Source organism: Apteryx mantelli, chromosome 3 (genome assembly GCF_036417845.1).
Source record: "Apteryx mantelli isolate bAptMan1 chromosome 3, bAptMan1.hap1, whole genome shotgun sequence".
Lineage (NCBI taxonomy): Eukaryota > Metazoa > Chordata > Aves > Apterygiformes > Apterygidae > Apteryx > Apteryx mantelli.
In genome coordinates this window covers 79819697-79840171 of record NC_089980.1, presented here as the reverse complement: position 1 = coordinate 79840171, position 20475 = coordinate 79819697, and the positions used below count along the sequence as shown (strand labels likewise).

The 20475-nt window shown below is 42.3% G+C and overlaps 1 long non-coding RNA gene and 1 other non-coding gene across 2 annotated transcripts; one reads left to right on the top strand and one right to left on the bottom strand.

Annotated features, from left to right (window-relative positions):
• Positions 1-12457: 12457 nt before the first annotated feature.
• Positions 12458-12529, bottom strand: TRNAE-CUC (transfer RNA glutamic acid (anticodon CUC)). The gene has a single exon. It is a non-coding gene; the product is annotated as a tRNA-Glu (tRNA).
• Positions 12530-12646: 117 nt separating this feature from the next.
• On the top strand, positions 12647-17301 carry LOC106497946 (uncharacterized). The gene is made up of 3 exons (XR_001294869.2): positions 12647-12686; positions 15439-15633; positions 16846-17301. It is a non-coding gene; the product is annotated as an uncharacterized lncRNA (long non-coding RNA).
• Positions 17302-20475: the final 3174 nt, after the last annotated feature.

Sequence of the window (20475 nt, the reverse complement as noted above, 5' to 3'; positions counted from 1 at the left end):
CTTTAAACAGACAGGTTTACTTAGCCAAAAGAGTGCTGAGAAAGAATGTTCCATTTGACAGGCCTAGTTTTCACTTACTTAGTTTACTTTCTTTGTACAGACTTGCCAAATTGTGACATCTAGCATAGTATTGGTAAAAGCAATTATCTTATCAGTGCTTGGATTAATGAACGTTTCAGCACTGCCTGTGAGCCTTGAGGCACCCTTTTTATGGCTTAAATATGGTGCTAGCTTGTATCTGTACAAACAATGAATTTATCATGCACCCAGAAGTAACCACCTATTTAAAGTGTGCACACTTTGATATGATTGATTCGTGCCAATATAAGAGATTCAATGCTGTAAGAGTTCAAATTAACTTATTTAGCTGCATTTGGACATCTACATTTGCCGATTCTGTGCAAGATCCCTCTTCTTTACTATCAACTTTTGGGATAACGATCTCTCTGGGTATGAATGAAGTTATAGTAGGGACAATTTTTAAATTGGCTATTAACATGCCAACATTGTAATGTGGGTTTGATTCCAAACCAAAATGAATGTATTAAAGGGGATGTCAGTAAATTATTTTGTCAATACCCAGACAACTAGTGCTGCATAAAATGTTTTGCTTTCATTTTTTATTATAATGACTTAAAATAACCTAAGTATTTTAATACATCAAGTCAAGAACTAGAGATTTTATGTAAAAAAAATAAAAATAAAAATAAAACACAGCATGTATTATTATGCATTTGATTTCTCTGCTGTGTGGAGAAAGCAATAAGCATTGAGAATGTTAAACATTATGCAGAATATACTTTAAAATATTTGTTTTAAAAATACTGTACCTAGTCGGTCTTTTATGCATTACTTTGTTAACCTTTTTTCTATGCAAAAGTCTTTACATATCACTAATTAAACGAAGTCCTTTTTGACTGCGTTTTATGGATGATTTGTTGCAGTTTTTGTTTGCTTTTGAGGAATACTGGTCGATTCAAAGTCACTGTTTCTGCCCCTAGTAACAAGTCTGCTAGCTGCTACTTTCTCTTCTGCTCCCCTTGCTCATTCAGAAAGCCCATCTCATACAGGATGCTTTGAAATAGGCAGCAAAAAAGACTGCCAGTGAAACACTGTTGTTCTTCAGGCTTGTAAACTGGTTCTGTATTGATGGTACACTTAGCAGTACAGACCCATCTGTCCATCCCAGTGAGCCCCCCAAATCATTGGGGGTTTTAGGTTCAGCTTCCACTTGGAGCCTCACTAAAGGTCCGTGTTTAGAAAGGGAGAAGTTTAACCCTATGGTATCCTTAAATGTGTAAAATGGGAGAGGGTAGTTTTTGCCACCAGTTCTGGTTTTCTAATTTGCCAGTTCTCACTAAGGCAGCTACTGCTCTGAGTTTGTTATTATTTCATCTTAGATCTGCAAAGTTAATCTGTAGAATGTGTATAAAGCTCTGCTTGTTCAGAAGAAAAAGCACAAAGTTTTGTCATCTATATGAAAAGCACTAAAAGATTATTATGCCCAAATTACAGATAGCAAGACTGAGGCACTGAAATGAGGTGACAACCCTACAGCCGCACAGAGTGAGACAGCATCTGTAGCCAAAATACAGCCTCAGCTCAGTGACTCACTCCTGTTCATCCTTTTCTCCCAAATAGTAAAAATTTAGCTAATCCCTGCCTGCATGAACTAGTCTCCAGTGCCCAGGAGGGAGGGGTTTTGATTTGCCTGAACAGCATGCTGGCCCTTGGAGAAAAAGGACAAAAGATGGGGAAGAAGTTTCTCCACCCCGAGCTGTAAATCGTGTTTGATATTCTTTGAAGTTTTGTTGTTTGCGGGCAAATTAGGCATTTTTTTTGTTTCAGGACATAAATGCTGCATTGGTGTACTGGCATGTTTAGCAGCATCTGGTTCAGGTAGCATTCGTTTTCCCTATAAACGATTTCAAGAATAAAGATTACATTGGTGAACCACAAGTAGATAAAAAGAGGGCTTTATTTACATGAAAAAGAGTAGGTTTCAAGCATAGTTGACTTTAAGCAGTTAAGTATTAACCTGCCCTCTAAGGTCCTGGTAGGAGGTCTCCCATGTATCATACCATGTTAAAAATGGGCAGCTACTGACTTGGTTCCATCTAGGGGCTTCAATCTTATCTGTGTGCCCCAGTTAGTTACAAATGAAGCATATTGCCTCATTCTAAAAGAAAAGGTATCATGAAAATATATTTTTAAGAGACTAATTAGATGAAAGTGTAGTTATTTTAACATCCTGAAACAAAGCACTGTGGATGCATTTGTGCAGCCCATGTGTTTGGGCTCATCCCATTTTCACGCTCAGAAAACAGGCCAAATTCATGCACGGTGAATTTCCCCTCTGTTTTCTTTTGTGTGTGTGTGTGTGTGTGTGTGTGTGTATGGGGGGGGGTGTTTGTTTGTTTGTTTGTTTGTTTTAAGTAACAGCAGTAGCATTGCCTGTGCTCTACTAACAGCTTTGTTGAGCTATGCAGCACCTCCAATACAGTCACCTGAAGGAACCAGTGCTGGACAAGGCAGGAGCTTAGCCTTCATGCTCATTTAGTCCTGGGGCTTTTTTGAGAATGTTACCTCTGGGATGGCAGATGAAGATTTTCCAAGTGAGAACGGTAGAGAGGAAGCATATTCTACACAGACTGTTGGAAAGACATCAGAGAGTAATAGCTTCTGGCTTCTGAAGACTGTGGTTGTAGCAGTGCCAACAGGTCAGGGCTGGAGGAGTCTACACAATTTTTAAAACAGAGCAAGAGAAAGCTATTTACTTGGCATAACTGAGATCCAAAGGTAGGACATATGACTATGCATGCAAACATACTTTAACTCCTTTCTGTTTTTTTATACTGCATTCAATGATGCATGGTTCTGGAGGAAGAAGAGAGACTGTAGTTTATATAATTTAAGACTAGATCATAGCACATAGCACAAAAAAGCAAATAAGATTGCTCAGTCAACAGTAAATCTGGCATTTACTAACTTTTCAATGTGTGGGTTTGCAACCTTAAAGTTCAGTTATCGAGAGGATCAAAGGAGATTATGCAATTTCCTAGGATGTTTTTCTTAAGAGGAAAAAGCTAAAAAACAATTCTGTCACTCGGCATTAGCAGGCTTGGACCTTTAACCCTCAGCAGCGCAAATAAAAAGCACTTATGCTGCTGAAGCTCTGGGACTATGTCACATTACACCAAGAGAATATTACTACCCCAGAGAGGACAAAAGGGCTGACCCAAGACATGAAATGGGGAGGGGGTGCTGCCTGTTGTCCCCTTGCTCCAGCTGCAAGTGGAGGAACTCCTGCATTAAGGATAGTCCCAGATGAAAAACTGAGCAAGGGCTGAATGCGTACATTCAAAGCAGAATAATCATATCCTGACTGTGATTACATCCATCTGAGCAACTGCCAGGTAGTCCCCATTTACACTGCTGCATTTACTCTGCCTCCTTAGCATGAGCCTTCAAAATGCTTGTTTGCAGCTATTTTGAAAGATGATACTTAAACCAGGATGTCATGAGATAAGTAAAAGCATTTACTGAAGCACAGGGCTTGGATATTGACAGATTGTTAGGACAAAATCCTAACATGAAAAATGAAAAAGTCAAAAGCATCTTTTTATCAGAAAATGCTACATCAAGATACTAATGAAGTTTTAAAGTGGACAGTTACTAGCTCTGTAATCACCAGTCTCCTTAGTAATCTACTTCTATTTGCATAGATAGCCTAAGATCACACAGATGAGAGCTTTGTAGTCAAAAGTGACTTTGTCCAACATCAAGAAAAAATAAAGGAATTGTGACGACTTTGCTTGCAAGGTTTATGTGTGCAAGCCTCATTTGCATGAGGCCACTGCAGGAGCCTGAGTGTAATTTTACTCAAAGCTGTGATTTTAGTGGAGCTCTCTTCCTCTGCTTCTGCCATGTCACACTGGCAAAGACTTGTCCCTTGGAAGCTAATATGTAAAGGTCTCAAAAGGAATGACTGCAAATACGCATCTGACCCTGGCAGTAAGTGATAAACAGAGGAGCACTAGGCAGGTGCCAGAAATGCTGGGATCTCAGCTTGATTGTAAGCCCAGTCTTTCCTGATTTACAAATGAAACAAAATTTTGACAGATAATTATCTGAAAAGAGGTTTTGTTTCCTCTGGTAATTGCTACTACTGGAAGTTGTAAAATGCTATTAACATGTAAATATGATCACTTAGTTGGTATTCAGTTGCCTAAATATTTGAGACATCCTAAGGTGGGCTCCAGCTACCCATCTGGAGGGTGCAGGTCTCCCTTGTGTCCTATGTCCATGCAGGTGTCTGGGAAATCCTAGACTGCTTAAAGCGTTACTAAATGCCTATGTGTAGGCGGCTGAATTTCACCTTCTGTGTCTTAGCTTACATCATCTGTGGAGAGATGAGGTTTGAATCTTAATAATATTTTCAAAGATGATTTAATTTTTTTCAGAGAATCAGCCTCCTCTTCAGCAGCCTAAAGAAACAACAGAATAGTTTATCCAAATCAGTTGACGATAACATGATATTGTCATCCGTCGATCTTACTAAACTACAGCTAGCCAACATCTGCAATGGGCACATTCAACACTGACTTCAGCATTTTTCTTATGCTCTGGCTGCTGCAATGACAGTCATTACAAGATGATGTCAATATGATTTCTTTTTAAAAGGCTATTTTTCTGCATTTCTGATGACAGAGTAAAGTTTGGCAATATGAGTTAGTGGTGAAGCCCAGAAGCTCAAGAATCAGAAGCAAAAGGAAATGAATATGGAAAATAAAAGGAAATGTGTCTGTTGAAATTAATTGATGATCTGGAGATGTAGATTCATTTTTATACAGTTACAGGTGCCAATACTGAATTCAAGCAAAATTGAATGTTTTAAATGATGCTTATCAGAATAGTGCTATTACTTACTCTACAGGAAACTCCTCCTGAGGTGTTGATTTTTTTTTGCTTTCCACACAGCCCATATTTAGCATTTTTCTCTTCTACAAAGGAAAGTTTTCAGGAGGAAAAAATACCTTGATGCAGCATTAAAGTTGTGATTACCATCACCTAACAGTTGGGAAATTTCTAACTCAGCCCACATTTTCATACGTGTTACATTGCAAGACCTCCTTCTATTAAATCAGCCCACTACTCCAGGAAAGAATATATTACTGGCAAATGTAAAGAAAAGTGTTTTATCTGTAAACAATATCCATACATAGTATTTTGTATTATGTGTGGTACGTGAAAATCTAATATATGGCTACAAGGTAATCAGTAAATCTGAGAAGGCAAATTTACAGTTACTTAAGGGCCTACCCTTTTTTTGTTCTGAGTTTTGATTTAATTCTGAATGCTAATTTTTTTTCTTACATCAGAGAGCCCACTGACAAACTTTATTTTCCTTTAGGAGAAGAACTCTCCCTTGGGGAGTTTAAAACAAAACGTTATGCATTTAAGATACACATTTGCAACTAGATTAACAAGATGACATCAATTGTGTGTGGATAGTTCAAATAGTTTTTAATGACACTTCCCAGCACAACCCTTGCGTTTAATATACAAGCCTTAAAATAAAATAACCCTGTTTCTCTCCCCCATGCCCTCTGCCTCCGTTGCTTTTTAAATGTATTTTGCTGAAGGAGAAGGGAGTTTATTTTGTTTGGGTTTTCTCGGTTTTGTTTTTCTGAAAAGGCACCACACTGGCAAGAGGAAGTGGCAGCCAGGCAAGCAGGCTCCCTGTGCACCGCGAGTATCTCATTTAGTTTGGTTAGGCAAAATCGCTTCCTCTCCCTTCCCCTCCCCTTCCCCCTTTTTGGGCAGCTGTCCCACCGGGCAGCCCTCTCCCCTCCCTTCCTGACAAAAAGCAAAGGCCGATGTGATGAAACCACAATAAAAGTGCCCTGCCAACCAGCCTCCTAAATAATGGCCGGTGGTACGTACCAGCAGCCAGTCCGCAGGTTCGCCAGCCTGGCCCAGGTCCCTCTCTCCATTCGCTCTCTCTTTTCTTTACAGTGATAATTATGGCTCGAGTGTGTCTTTTTAATAATTACTGCAGACATTCAACCCTGATCTGCTGTCATCGGAGTCTACTTCCTTCCGTCCCCATGTTATGATGTGTCTGGTACCTGCTCAGTTACAATGACTTTTTCCCTTCAATTTACCACACTACGCAGTTGGCAGATAAAAATGCTATAAACAGGAATCTGAAAGCAAAACAAAACAATTAAAAACATTTCTTGTTACTGCTGAAAAATGACCTTTACGTGCTGCCCTGTCCTCCTTCAAGGCATGGTAAACCCGCAAGAAACATTCCCATTAGTAAATCACTATTGGATCATTAAACCTTTTTAAGGCAGTATGTGCTTTACCAAGAGAATGAGGATTACGACACAGCAGTGCCTGCTGCCCACTGACAATCATGGGAACTGACATCAGTAATAAATCCATGAATTATCTGGCTCACTTTGACCGGTTCTCACGCCAGAGCAGCTCCTTTGATGTGACCGTCAAAACCCAAGGATGCCCAATAGCAGTAGCCACCGACGAAACAATAGAGAAGTAATAATTCAATATAAATATGTAAAACCTCCTTCCCCATATGCCCAGCTTTTGCAGTGGGGCATTTCTTTGCCTGTGGATGAAATTGGAGACAAAAAAGATAAATAAAGCCCTTGTATTTTCTGTGAATAACCCTTTAAGAGAAGAAAAGCTGGGCACATTAGAGAGAAATTTTTTGGCCATCATTGATGTGCATGATTTTTTCAGCCAAAGGGGGTTTCCCTGTTCCTTTTTTAAAGCAGTTGTATGGTTCAGAAGCAACATTCACTTAAGGACTGATCCTGCAGAGGGACTAAGGACATAAGCAGCCATATTAAAAGGAAGTATTCACTTCAGTGGGACTATTCATGTGAATAAAGTTATTCATGCTTTTAATCCCTTGCAGAACCAAAACCTCAAAGGATACATTCTCATTTGTCTGATTTGCAAAATATTTAGGTGTCAAGCTCCCTTTGATTTTCTGTGATGTTTAGACAGGTCAGAAATACGATTGCCAGCTTCTCAGCTGCCCACCTGTAAAGTGGGGATAGCATTATTTAGTTTCTCTTGTCCTTGCTCTTGCCTATTTAGATCTCAGTCCCTGGGGCAGAGATTGCCCCAACTGCATGTGCATATTGTGAGCATCCCTAGCTACGGTCTCTGGCCCTTACTCTAAGGCTCCTGTTAATAGAAAATAGTAGCTGTCCTAGATGCAAGATGCTAGTGAGGGGATCAAATTTCTGATGGTATAGTAGATGGCATGGAAGAAAAATCCCCTTCAAATTAGATGACCCCAGGAGAAGCAGAATTTACTACATTATTTTTATCTATTCATTTTTTTATTCCTAAAGCAGGATCCACAGAGTAGATTGTAGGTGCGAAAGACTTTAAGATGCCTGGTTTTCAAAAACACTGAGTAGCTGTGACTGCACCAGCATGACCAGAATGAATAAGCAGGGGACACAGCTTGTGGGTGTGTTGTGCTGAGCTGTCACAGGGGAATTGCTGCCGCTCGGGGTGAGCCGACTCTCGCCTCGCCGTAGGCAGGCGGCTGCTCACTCCCACTCCCTTTGGTGTGTTTGTCTCGCGCTGCAGAAAGTTTCTGACTCCAGGCGGCCCAGCAGTTCAGTACAGTCATCGAGAAAACAGACAAATGGGGGCTGATAAGGGCTTCCTCTACATTTCTACGTTTCTAAAGAAGTGTGGCAGCACGGCATGTTGCAATGAGCTATGCCACGTCGCGCACTGCCTCTAGACACAGCGAGAGCCACCAGCAGCTCTGTTCACTCATTTCTTTGTGAAACACAAGCTTGGGACAGGTTGCGGCAAGCAACCCAAACATGAATACTTAGCATGTGGGTTTTGCTTGCACATGAGCTCTCACTGTGACCCTTGCAGAAGGCAGGTAATTCATGGCGATAGGGACTTGTGCTGTCACGCGTGCTTCATCCTCAGCTCCAATACATTTGCTTAATGAAACATCAGTGCAGTAATGCTGGCGGGATGAAAACCACCTGGCAGAATATATCAAGACACTCTATTTTGATTCATCCAGGACCCCTACCCAAACAAATCTCAAACCGAAACTCTCTACCCAGGTTGGGCTAGAGGGGGAACAAACTGAAGGTTATATGCTGCAAAACTTCATCCTGTTGTAATTAGACAGGCGGCCTCATATCTTAACAGAGGGAAAATCATCCCTGTTTCTTCATTTATTTTGCCAGATCTCTTGTGCTGAATTGTCATCTATGCAATATGATTAATGCAATTAATGCAATACTGAATTGTCATTTATGTCAAAAAAATCCTTGTAAGGGATTCTGCGACCGCTCTGGGTGTCCAGGCTCGCACAGCAGCTCTCAGCGGCAGAGGTGCAGAAGGCACCCTGCCATGGTCACACACCACCAGCTGTATCAGACTCGCCGGGGTCACCGCTATCCCAGGTCACACGCACCACCACAAGCCAGAGCACATGCTGCAGTATCTATTTTTCATTTGTTGTTATTTTTCTGCTTTGAGGGGAAGTAGGCACCTTCCAGGTCTGTTTTTCTGCGAGCTAGTCAAAGATTAGCCACAGCATAAGGCATCATCAATATAGTTTGCTAAAATGTGATTAATCAACAGAGCACATGAGGAACAAGGCATGGAAGAGCAGAAGGTCATGACTGACTGACTACAAGGCAGTTATAAAAGGGGTCTAGAAAACAGATTTTCAACATGCAAGTGAAAAAGTTCAGGCATTTAAAAGGATCGGAGCTTTCATAATTTCATGATTAGAGAACTTCTTAATAAGACATGGCAATTGCTCCTGTTAAAGAACTTGCTAGAAAACGGTCCTCAGAGAGTATTATCTAGATCTGTATTTAGCAATTAAATCATCATTTGACTTTCATTACCATCATCTTAAATAAAATGCCAAGTTTTGGATAAAATTATCTCTCTTAAAATACAATTCAGAATACATTTTCCAAACATAGTTCTCAAGCAAAAGTCATAGTTGGATTGGAAATGAGGTTTGCTATTTCTTTTAGTTTATCTTCCTGTCCCAGGTATTCTATATCAGATCTTCTGTGCCTAGAAAAAGAGACTTACAGTTACTTTTTAAAAAAATAGCATTTTATAGGAATATTGAGGAGAGGGAATAGGAGGAGGAAAAAAAAAAACCAACAAGTCAACAAGTCTGGAGAAGGGATTGTGTGCCCGAAAACAACTTTTTTTTTGCCCTTTTCACCTTCATCAGTTTATCTAATAAACACTTTGCCTTGCTTGTATGCATTGGCTCCCACGGCTACAACAGCCTCCTCCTAATGCCCAGGCTGCTCCCATGGTCTGCTAACCTTGGGAGCTGGTGGTGCAGAGGAGCAAGAAGCCCATCTTCCCTCTCTCCTGCCCAGCTGATGGTGGCAGCCAGCTCACCAGGGATGCACAAACTCTGGTTCCCTCCTCTGCCCCGGTGCAGACTTTCTGCACCATCTTCAGTTCAAAATCGACAGGTAAAATGGAGATGCCACTGTCCTCTTCAAGTGGCTGCGAGGCTGAACGCCCTGAGGGCCACGTGGATCTTCATCACTCTAGTAACAGTATATATAATCAATATACAAATTCCCTAGATAAACCGAAGTGTAGAAGAATCTGCAGCATGCTCCTGGTAATCCTTTGTAACATCTCTTTTGTAAACGATACATCAAGGCTGTTTAAAAGATGTGTAAAGCTTACACATACACTCTTACACTTAAGAAAACATGTTGCTTGCGATTTGGCTTAGTAACAGCTTCATCTGTACCTAAAGTAGGTTTGACCAACAAATGCAAAGCCTTCATTACTTCATAGCTCATTAGAATTAAACAGATAGTGTTAACATTTGAAATTAAATTGGAAATCTTTTAAATAGCAACCAGGCTGAGAGAATGAGAGTAAGCGGAAGACATGCGACTAGGATGCCACCTTGTGGTATATGAAAATGATCTTTTTATCAATAAGCAGAGATTAGTTTTCCTTTAGAGGGTAGAACAATGTTTTACCTCAGTGTTTATTTCCACAATAAAAACAAAAAAAAGTGGATAAACTGCCACCTGAATTTCATGGGTACAAAATAAATCCAATGAATACATAATCAGTTAAAAATGTCCTTCAGACATGCAATATGAGGACAAGCAGAAAATATGTCTTCGGAAAAAAAGCTGGCAGTATTCAATTTTTAATTATCCTATTCATTTTCAAAGTCATGCAAAGTTTTATGTTCATTCACAGACAAAATATTAAATATAAGTTTGGAAAAACTTAAGAGGCAGAATTAATATAATGCTATAACTTTAAAGAGACAGACAGAAAGAAAAGTTAATGCCAGAGATATAAAATTAAGTTTGTATGTGAAAGCACCTATCCCACAAATTTTCCAAGAAAGTATAAAAAGTAAGAGTTAAGAGTCTTAACCAGATACTCAGCTGCTAGTTTAAGTGGATCTATAGTAAAGGTGTTGTTTTGCTTACCTCTCTTTTTTTATTTCTACCGCACTGTGATCCCATCAACCCAGCTCTGAGATGGAAGGCACCAGAACAAGCTTTTGAGGAAAAACATAAATGAAAGAAAAATATCTGAATGTCTCTAAAAACACTTGAAATCCAGTATCTCAGAATATATCATAGTTGGGAACAAATTCAGCTACACTTTGAGAATGTGACACTTCAAATAACAAAAACCTCATATTGATCTTATATTTGATTGCACCTCCTGTCCTCTGCAAAAGAGCTCACCTCTTCTGGGACATTAGTGTAACAGTGTTGTGAGTTACTTCTTATTTAAAACAACAAAAACAACATGAAAGACTCTAACAGAGAGGCCTCTTCCATCTGTTAATAGCAGCAGTCAAACTTTATCTAGCACAGCTGTTTAACCCAAGCTGAAGGTGAGCACTTATCCTGGTGTCTCTTCAATTCAAACCAGAACGCTTTTAATCACTGAAGTGTAACCAGCAAGAGGAAGCATTACCACTCCTTGGCAGGTGGATTTTGTACTTTGTCCAAGTACTTTGGCAAGTTTCAAGCCTTGCATTGTGTCCTTCTTTTCTTTAAGAAAAGACAATTTTTCTTAATATCTAAAGGATGGTGGCCTCCCCTCTCGCTGTTTGCTTTCTGCCTTAAAGCAAAGGAGACCCCTTCTCTTTGCACCCCCTTGATGCTCTTTGTCATAAAAAATATGTTAGAGGACATCGGGAGTTCCTATGAGATGCTCCTATCGAAATTGGAGAGTAGCCCAGGCTGCAATACTCATGAAACACAGCCTGGCGAAGACAGCCAAAGTCATTATTTCCAGTGGGGCTTTCACATCACAGCAAAAAGTCCTCCAGTGTGAAGTGTGGCCTGCCGATATTAAGGAGCTATATGGACCATGCAAGTGCTGTGACATGCTAGTGGCAGCAGGAAGGGTCTATGCTAAGCACAGTCTGCTGAGTGCATTCACACCTGTTTTAAGGGAATTGGAGAGCTTTGCAGTCTGTCTAAGCTAATTTTATTGTGACTGGTACTTCTTGTCTTAACTGTGGCAGGCACTGTCCAACATGAGAGAAGAGGTCCTCCCACTGCCCCCTCTCTTGTCCCACAGGTCATGGGCGGAGGGGGGGGAATTATGCCCCGACTGACGATGGGAGGAAAGAGGGGAGCAGCTCTTGCCAGAGCCAAGATCCATGTTTGGGTCCACAGCTGAGGTGCCCAGTTACAGGAAAGAGCTGGGCTTGGACCCACCATGGAGCTGGGCCCAGCCCCACCGCGGAGCTGGGCTCAGACACACCACGGAGCTGGGCTCACACCCAGCACGGAGCTGGGCTTGGCCCCACAATGGAGCTGGGCCCAGCCCCACCATGGAACTGGGCTCGGCCTCACAATGGAGCTGGGCTTGGACCCACAATGGAGCTGGTTGACGGCTTTGTAACAGGAGGGCGGGAGGATGGGAGACAGAAGCCGATGAAAAGGCTCTGCAAAAAGAAGGAGTCTGCAAACAATCACCTTCCTAACCAGGTGCCCACCCTGCTGATGCCTGTGGCCCAGGGCTGCTGCACCCTGGCAGCCCCTCTGGGTAGGCATTGCTCAGCAGCACGATACTGACTCCTAGGAACCCAAACAGTAGGAATCGAGTGTCCAGAATCAGTTTTATGACAGCTGGACCTCCAGACAGAGGATACACCTGGTCAGGCTTCCCCTGCCTGCCCATATGTGCACATGGAGTTAAGACTGCAAATCTCCTTCACACGAGTCATTTAAAACGCAAAGTGTGCATTAAAGCTTGCTGCTCGGCAAACGACGCCTCCTTGCTTGCACAAGAGTCGGCCAGATGCTCTTTGAACTGGAAAAGCAGAAGGAGAAGGACAGAGAGAATTTTAAAAACCAAGCGGAGGTCATTAAGAAAAGAAAAAAAACAATTCCCTGACCGGGAATCGAACCCGGGCCGCGGCGGTGAGAGCGCCGAATCCTAACCACTAGACCACCAGGGATATCTATAATACATTTCCCAGCGTTTGCTAAACAGCTTTTAGCAGGCGCACCCCGCCCCTAGCGTAATTCTGTTCCTTGCGTATGGCTATGCCCCCCCCCCGCGTCCCGCCTTCCTTCTGCCTCCCCCCCCTTTCCGGACAGTACCAAGCCCCGGAGGTAGGAATGGATAGGGGAGGGACGTTCCATTCTGTCCCACCGAAGGGGGGCGGCGGCGGGGGGCGCGTCACGCCAGACGGCAGAGAGCTGCGAAGGCGGCGGGGGCGTGGGGCGAGATGGCGGCGGCGCGGATCCCGGGGTGGAGGAGGGCGCGGCGGCCCGCCACGCCGGGCCGCGAGGGCGGCCGGCCGCTAGCTCCGCGGGGTGCGGAGCGGCAGCGGGGAGAGGCGCCCCGCAGGGCGCCGAGAGGAGGCGACTGGGCCGTCCCGGGGCGGCCGCGGCCGCTGAAACGCCCGATAATTAACGTGTGCTTCACAAGAATGGGCTCGCTTATTTATTTATTTATATTTATACACCATTTATGCCCGTGCTGTTTCACGGGGCATGCGGCAGCTGGTGGTGGCCACACGTCTGCGGTGGCTTTTATTTACTCCAAGCTCCCTGTGCCGCGTTTAGTGTATTTATAATATTCTCAGTGACATCTCGTCCACACTGAACCTGATGGTTTTCCTTAATCTAGGGAAAACCTTACAATGTTGGTAACTGTTCAAAAATACTTACTAAAAAAAAAAAGAGGTTGCAGGGTACCTTGTGCAAAACCAGAGGTGTTTTTTTTTCCTTATTTCATGGTCCGTGTTTATGCTGTTCCTTAAAAGACCATCATCCTGCGGGATGTTTAAGGTCTTGCCTGCACCGTGCTCCGGGATACAAATCCAGGGCAGCCATTCCCGGAGGGTGGAAGAAAGGCGGCGCGTGTGCTGAGCCACCTTTCCGCCGTTCCGTTTAGTTGTTCCTCAGGTCCGGCAGGCCCTGGAAACGAAAAGGTTGCAAATTCCCGGTATTTCCATCTTTGGCCTAGAGGCAAAAGGTGATCAAAACACCTGCTAAGTGCAAATCTGTGGAGCCACGGAAGGAAACCAGATTAGCAGTTCACTTACCCTGCTTTGCCAGGACTTTCTTATCTGATAGATAAGAATCTGTGACTTTTCTTGTTTTGGTAACGTTTCTGTGAGAGGAGTGAAAGCTCTGCTGTAGATACAGGTGACCTCTGCTTAAGCTTTTTTTTTATTGTGTTATGCTGATTTCATAAGCAAATCTGTAAGCTATACTAGCAAAAGTAATTTTCTCTATGTAAGCAGGGTCCGTAATATGAGGGTTTGCTCTATACAAGCAAATCTTCACTTCTCAAATTCTCTGACTCTGAAATTAATTATATAAGAAACCTTTTCCATATTAAAATAGATCAGCTTCAGACTCTATGCTTGTGGATTCTGCAAATATGACTTAGCTTATCTTAAAGGCTTTGGAGTCTGAAAGCAAAGGAAAGGAACCCGTGTTTCCTCAGGGATGTGCTCAGGAGTTTTGGGTGTATGGTTTCCCTGTCTTATCAGAGTCCCTGTTGAGTCAACTGTTCGTTTCATCCAAAACTTCTCACAGTTTGCAGACTTGAACAGAAGGTGTGTTTTGTTTGAAATGAAGATTTTTTTTTTGTCCAAATTGATTGATTTTAGTGTGCAACAATGTAGATCTCTTATAAAATGTAAGGCTAGAAGCTGGCGCTATTAGATAGTCAGATGTTCTGTATACTGTAAGCACTGTGCGCCACGTGTATATTGATAACAGCTTCTTTGGTTAGAGCAAGGCATTTCAGTCCTTGAGGAGACACCGCTGTGGAGCACTGCAGGTAGGGAACAGTACAGACTGATGTGCCACCAGGGCCCGAGTCCCATGCAAAGATGGGGAATTGGTTAGATGAGAGAGCTGCACCTGAACCCAGCAGGCAACTTGTGCCCTTTGCTGTAGAGAAAGGCAAAGTGGGACCCAGTTACCTGCAAATCTGAGCTGAGGGAAAATTTCTCTGCAAATATAGATCATTTTGACTCCAGAACCTGTGAGGAAATCTCACCAACTAAATGTTAAGGTAGGTCGACCCTGCAAACAGAGCTAGCTTTAAATGAGTTTATATGCTTAATAACTCCATGCTATCATGCCTAACAGCATAGGCTACCCCCCACAGAGTGTTGACTTAGCCTCTCAAGTGGGTTTTGGAGGGGGGGGCTGAATTCTCTGCTTCCATGGCTGTGTTGCTAGCAGTACTTGAGACAGCTAGTTTAAAACCAGGGCTGGTCCACCAGAGCTGCGTTTCCAGTGTTGAAGACTTGCATTACAAAAGGGTCGTAATCACTGTTGTGGTGTTTGTTCTTAGAGCGCATCCCTGCTGCGATACCTCAGAGGAAAAAAACGGTGATTCCCCTGACTCCTGAGCTGCCCCAGTGACAGAGACAAAATATTCCCCCTAGGCAATTTCAGAAAAGTAGCTGGGACTATGAAATATGAGATCTCCTGGCTGATAGCAGCAGAGTAGGCAAACTTGTTTTTTTCCATGTTTTAGGAAACTGCTAAATGCAGAGATAGATCACTCTTGCTCTGTTATGCTTCACAATTAGCAAGTTATTTTCAGAATAGGTAACGTATGGTGTTACATTTCTATTTACCCATGGAAGGGTTCTTAATTACAGCCACAAGGGCAATAAAAACTAATGTATGTAGCAGAGAAGATTTACTGAAACAAGGAATCCTTTCCTGGATATGAGCCCTGGTTGCAGTGGTGAGAGGGCTGGCCATGGACCACCAGGGGGGCAGCATTCAGAGTCATGTGCTGTCTGGTTATTTTGAGAAATACCTTTCTTTTCCACACAAGTCATTTGCACTGACAAAAGGTTATGCCTCTTCCCTGGCTTGCTCTGTCTAGAGGGAGAAACCCATCAGTGAAACTGTCAGCGATTCAGCCTCCTGCCAGCGCAGAAGCAGCCCGTGCCAGTGCCTGCATCCTTGCAATGCTCGCTGGAGAGGAATGATCTTCCCGAAGGCACCAGGGGAGGAACGTAGGCGGCTGATGTTTCTTTTCGCTCATCGGAACGAAATGGCTGTGTGTCGCTAAAACCAAGTGAGTAGCACTCCAGCCTTAGAGGCAAGGCACCCCAGCTTTCAGAGTTAGGTACCCAGAGTTGAATTTTGGAACCTGAAAAATCAGAGCACTTACTTTTTAGGTAAGCTGTAAAGCAGCATACAATTAACTTGTCTGTTCCATATGAATATATTGTATGTTATTATTACTTCAGTTTGCCATGTTAATTGATGTGTGACAGTAGGCTTACCAGGTAAAAAAGAGAAAGCATAACATCAAAGTAAAGTGCTAATTTACTCAAACTATTTTATCTGGATGTCTTTTTGCTATATTATGGTAAGTAGGAACTGTCTTTATTACCTGGAATACCCACTTCAGTAGTAGTGAAAATCCTTGATTTGCACAGAAGCTGTAAATGATATTTATAATTATGTATAATGTGTGCATTCATCATTCCTCTTTTCCCCGAACAATGTATCAGCTTTTCTTCTTTCAGTTAGCCTGGTTTAAAATGTACATAATTCTGTTTTTAAGGAGGTGGAGAGGGAGGGGTGGGAAGGAAAAGACGATGCACAGTCTTTTGCTGTTTTGTGATTAGTTTCTATGTATAGTCAGAATGGTTACATCACTGTTAGACTATAATAATTTTCTGGAAAAAAATACCATTGTAGTTTATATTTATTATAGGTGTTTGTAGCATAAAAGTGTTTTTGTGGAAAGGATTGAAGGAAAATCATCAAAAGGCGTTGTCCAAACGGTACAGCAGTTTATACACTCCATGCTCAAATACCATGTTACAAGCTGTAAGGTGACTGGCTCTGTCTTCTTGTAGTTTTGTTTAAACAGAGCTAGGGGGCAGTATGTGAGAATTTGCAGTGTCATTTCTTAAAATTATGTAGACTAGATATTTACTATTTACAGAAAATTCTTTAAAGATTCAGAAGAAAAAGGGGAGAGAAAATCACCTACAATATTTGCATAAATAATTTTTAAAGTTCTACTGTTATTTTCCATGATCTTCCCCTCTTCCCCAACACTGTATTTGATCCAGGAATAACTGTGTCAGCTTTTCCTCTTATACTGTGTTAAAATACATATGATTCTGGGGTTTGGGGGAAAGTATAGCGGGGGGGGGAGGGGAGAGGGTGCTTCATCAAGTGTCCACTGAGCTCAGTTGAAACAAATATGATTCTTTTTATTATCTCCTCATGTATCTGAACAAAATCCTTTTCTTTTGCAATCTTTCTGCAGAGCGTTTTGGAAGCAACTTCTGGATTGCTCTACTAGACAGTAGAAAGTGGTGAACAGAATCAATTATTAGGAGAAAACTTCTTATAAAAGTTTCAAGTTCTAGTCTGTCTCTTTTTGATGAAACTTGTACAAATTTTCAATACTCTGTTTATCAAATTGAGTTAAATTTAGCCAATCAGTTCAAAGTTATGTTTTTTTCTGGGAGACTCACAAAATCTCTCATTACATAAAGCTAAGAAAACAGGCTAAAAATAGCAATGAGTTGTTATAGAAGTCAGCCCCAAGCAGAGCCTCAATTATGCATAAAAGCCTGCCTGTATGAAATGTACTTTATGGCTATTTTTGAGTGAATAATTGGAAAAAACAGAATGATTACTAATGGGAAGAGAACTTTATTTTTATATCTTTTCGAAACTGGACTGTTACAGCATTCAGGCTCAGCAATGTAATCTTTTACTGCAGGTTGTCTTTAATAAATAAATGTTATGGTAACAGGTGCAGATGTTTAAAACAATTACATAAGCCATACATGAACAATACTTTTTTTTTCTGATATTAGTGTAATCCTGTCTGTGTGCAGGTCATATGCTTACTTTCAGTACTCATGGCAGAAGGGAAAAATCTACAGTTTTAGCCTCTGTAATGTATGCCGTTCTGTTAATATAAACTAAAATAAGTATTCAGCAGGAAATCAAAACCCATTCAAATACTGCACGTTAGCGTCCCACGTCTGTTCTATCTTTCATGTGTTATGTATGTGAGTGTGTGTGAGAAATCTTTTTCTAGGGTCAAAAACACAATTTCAAAGTGATTAAAAAAGCAATCCTGCATTTTTCTCTCCTTCAAAATAGTGCAATCAGTGATAAAACAAATTTGCCCAATTCTGAAATGAATGAACCAGACGGATTTAAGATTTTCTTAGGTAAAGATATTCCAAGCATTTATGTCATGAAGACTGTGAGTTAAACAATGTTAGATCATTTGTATTCAAATGAATTGCCACAAGAACGTATTTCCACAGGAACAAGAAAACCATTCACCTTGTCCTCTATCTTCTATGGTAGAGAGAGACCAAAACCGAATTTCATTTTAAAGGTTTTATTTCAAAAGTGATGTGTATATCACATTCATTATTGTAGCAGATAGTCAGGCACTACCTCTTACTTCCAGACTCAGTAAAACAACATGGAGTATTAGACCTCAGGCACTCTCACAGTTTCCTCCACTGACACAGACTGCGTGGGCTGAACTCCAGGCAGTATCCCACAGCGCTGCAACCAGAACTTGCAGGATGCTTCTGTTCCAGTCTTGGGGTGCTTCTGCAGCTGCTGTGACGAGAGTTTGAGCGATTTCCTCCCAGTGCCAGGAGGCTTGACTGTGCATTTGAAATGCCTGAGGCAATCTAAATACTGAAAAGAAATGTGGAGCTACTTTATCTACGATGTGGAATCTATACATTGTCTTCACAGAGTTTTCTATGAAGTACATTTTAATGCTACAGGTGAGATGCATGGAATAATGATGGGTAGTAAACTTGTACGGCAAGAAAGAGACAGCTTTTCCTGGAGCTAATATAAGGTGTTAGTCACTGTCATTGTCATTTAAGTTCAGTTAAGAGATAAGCAGGTTTTCCACCACTTTGTTGGACAGGGCTGCGTCTCTTCCACTGAAATTTGGCAAATCCAGAAGAAGTCAGGGGAGATGTAATATCTTAGGTCTTCAGATTTTTTCTTTTCTTACAATTTTTGTTATCTAAGCAGTGCCTAAGGAGTAACTGAGAGCAAGGCCCCACTATTCTCTGTTCTGTTAGAGAATCCTTGTGCCAGTGAGGTTTTTGAGTTTTTTAACCAAAGTAACTTTGGGTTTGCCCATCGTTTTTGCCTAGGTAATAATGTAGATATAAAATGTAGTAGCTTCACTATGCTATCAAAATATATGCTAAGCAAGAGGATCTGTTTTAAAGAAAAACTGCACCTTGTAAAAATAAGACAAACAGTTAAAAAAAAAAAAAGTGATACAAACTTAGCATGTCTAATGTGGAGCAGTCCAGCTTCATCCAGAAGTGAGTATTTCGACACTGTAGACTGGCTGTAGTAGAGAACTACATGAGTAAGGATAGAAAGCTGCTTTTTTCTGGCTTCTTATAACTTTTTGTATAACTTACTATTCCACTTTCCTGTAAAAGCAGGCTTAAAATTATATATAGGTATTAGCAAAAGTGTTACAAATCTTTTAGTGTTTGTGTAGCATTTTTAGGTCTAAAATGAAGTACAGTGTTTTAAAACATCATTTTTAGCTGGAAGTACAGGGGCAAATGTAGTAGAGAAGCAAAGACAGTTATTGCCCCAGTTATTGACACTGAGTGGTAGAAAGCAAATCCTGTGAGTAGGGTAATGGTGGTGGGAGATGGCTGCATGTCCTTATTAGAGTTGTATTCAGTCTTGAAATCTACGCATCTATGTTTTGAAATGGATCTTTAAATAGTTGTTAGATTAAAAAATGATAAGCCTATGACAGATACCCATTACTAAAAATTAAAACGTGTTTGATTTGATAATAACTGCTAAGAAAAAAAAGATCCTTATCTTGAGATACCTGCACACCTCTTGATATTTTTTCTGTACGCTTTTAGCATGTGTACGTATATGTGTATATATACACCTTGCGTGTGTGTATTTATGCCCATCTTCAGGCTTTTGTCTTGCGGCATTTGGGATTTGATGGTGTTACAATGCCTTAGGCCTTTCCCTAGGCTTTCCAGTTTTTCAGAGCTGGTTACTTACTGCAGGAGCAAATAGAAAGCTGGATAGCTGCAAAGATTTAGAGGGCTTACCCAGCATTATTTTAGGTAAGGAAATAGAGCTGCTGATAAATGTGGTGGGTTTTGTTTGGGGGGTCTGCTGTGTGGGGGGGTTGGTGGTGAAGAAACACGCAGGCTGGGAGTGTGGAAACAGAGAACAAAGTTCTCAAGCGTTTCAGTTTCCTGCTAACCTACAGGCTTTTGGTTAACCTCAGTTTTCAGAAGTGGTTTTGTTTCATTTTAGTGCTATCCTTAACAAAACTTAATAGAGGCAAGGAGTAAAGCTTGGAGTTTATCAGGAAATATGTAATATTTCGTGCTTTTTGGGGGGGCGGAGGAGGGGCTCCAAAGAAAGACCCTTCCGTCACGCAGGGCTGCCTCGCACTGACGTGGGGGGGGCAGAGGGGGAGGGTGCCCCATCCTCCGCGAAGCAGTCAGGGAGCAATGTATCCCTCGGGCCCCACGTAATATTCAGATGCGGCCCCGCTTGCGCGTACGCGAGCCAGGCGAGCCGCCTCCCTCCGCCGGCCCCCGCCGGGGCGCCCCGGAGCGCCGGCACGGGTAAGCGCCGCGCCGGGGCCGGGGCCGGGCGCGGAGCCCCCGAGCATGCCCGCCCGCCCGCTCCGCAGGTGCGCGGGGCCGGGCAGCGGCAGCCCCCCTCGCCCCCTCCCTGGCGCAGCCGCCCGCGGGGCGTTTCTGCAGGGTGTCGCGGAGGAGGATGCCTTATTTTCCTGTTTGCGCTGGTGCCGACGGGAGGGAGCGGAGCGGCCTCGCGGGCCGGGCCCTGGAGGCTGCGGGCGGCCAGGCGCTGCGCGGCGGCGCGTCTGCGG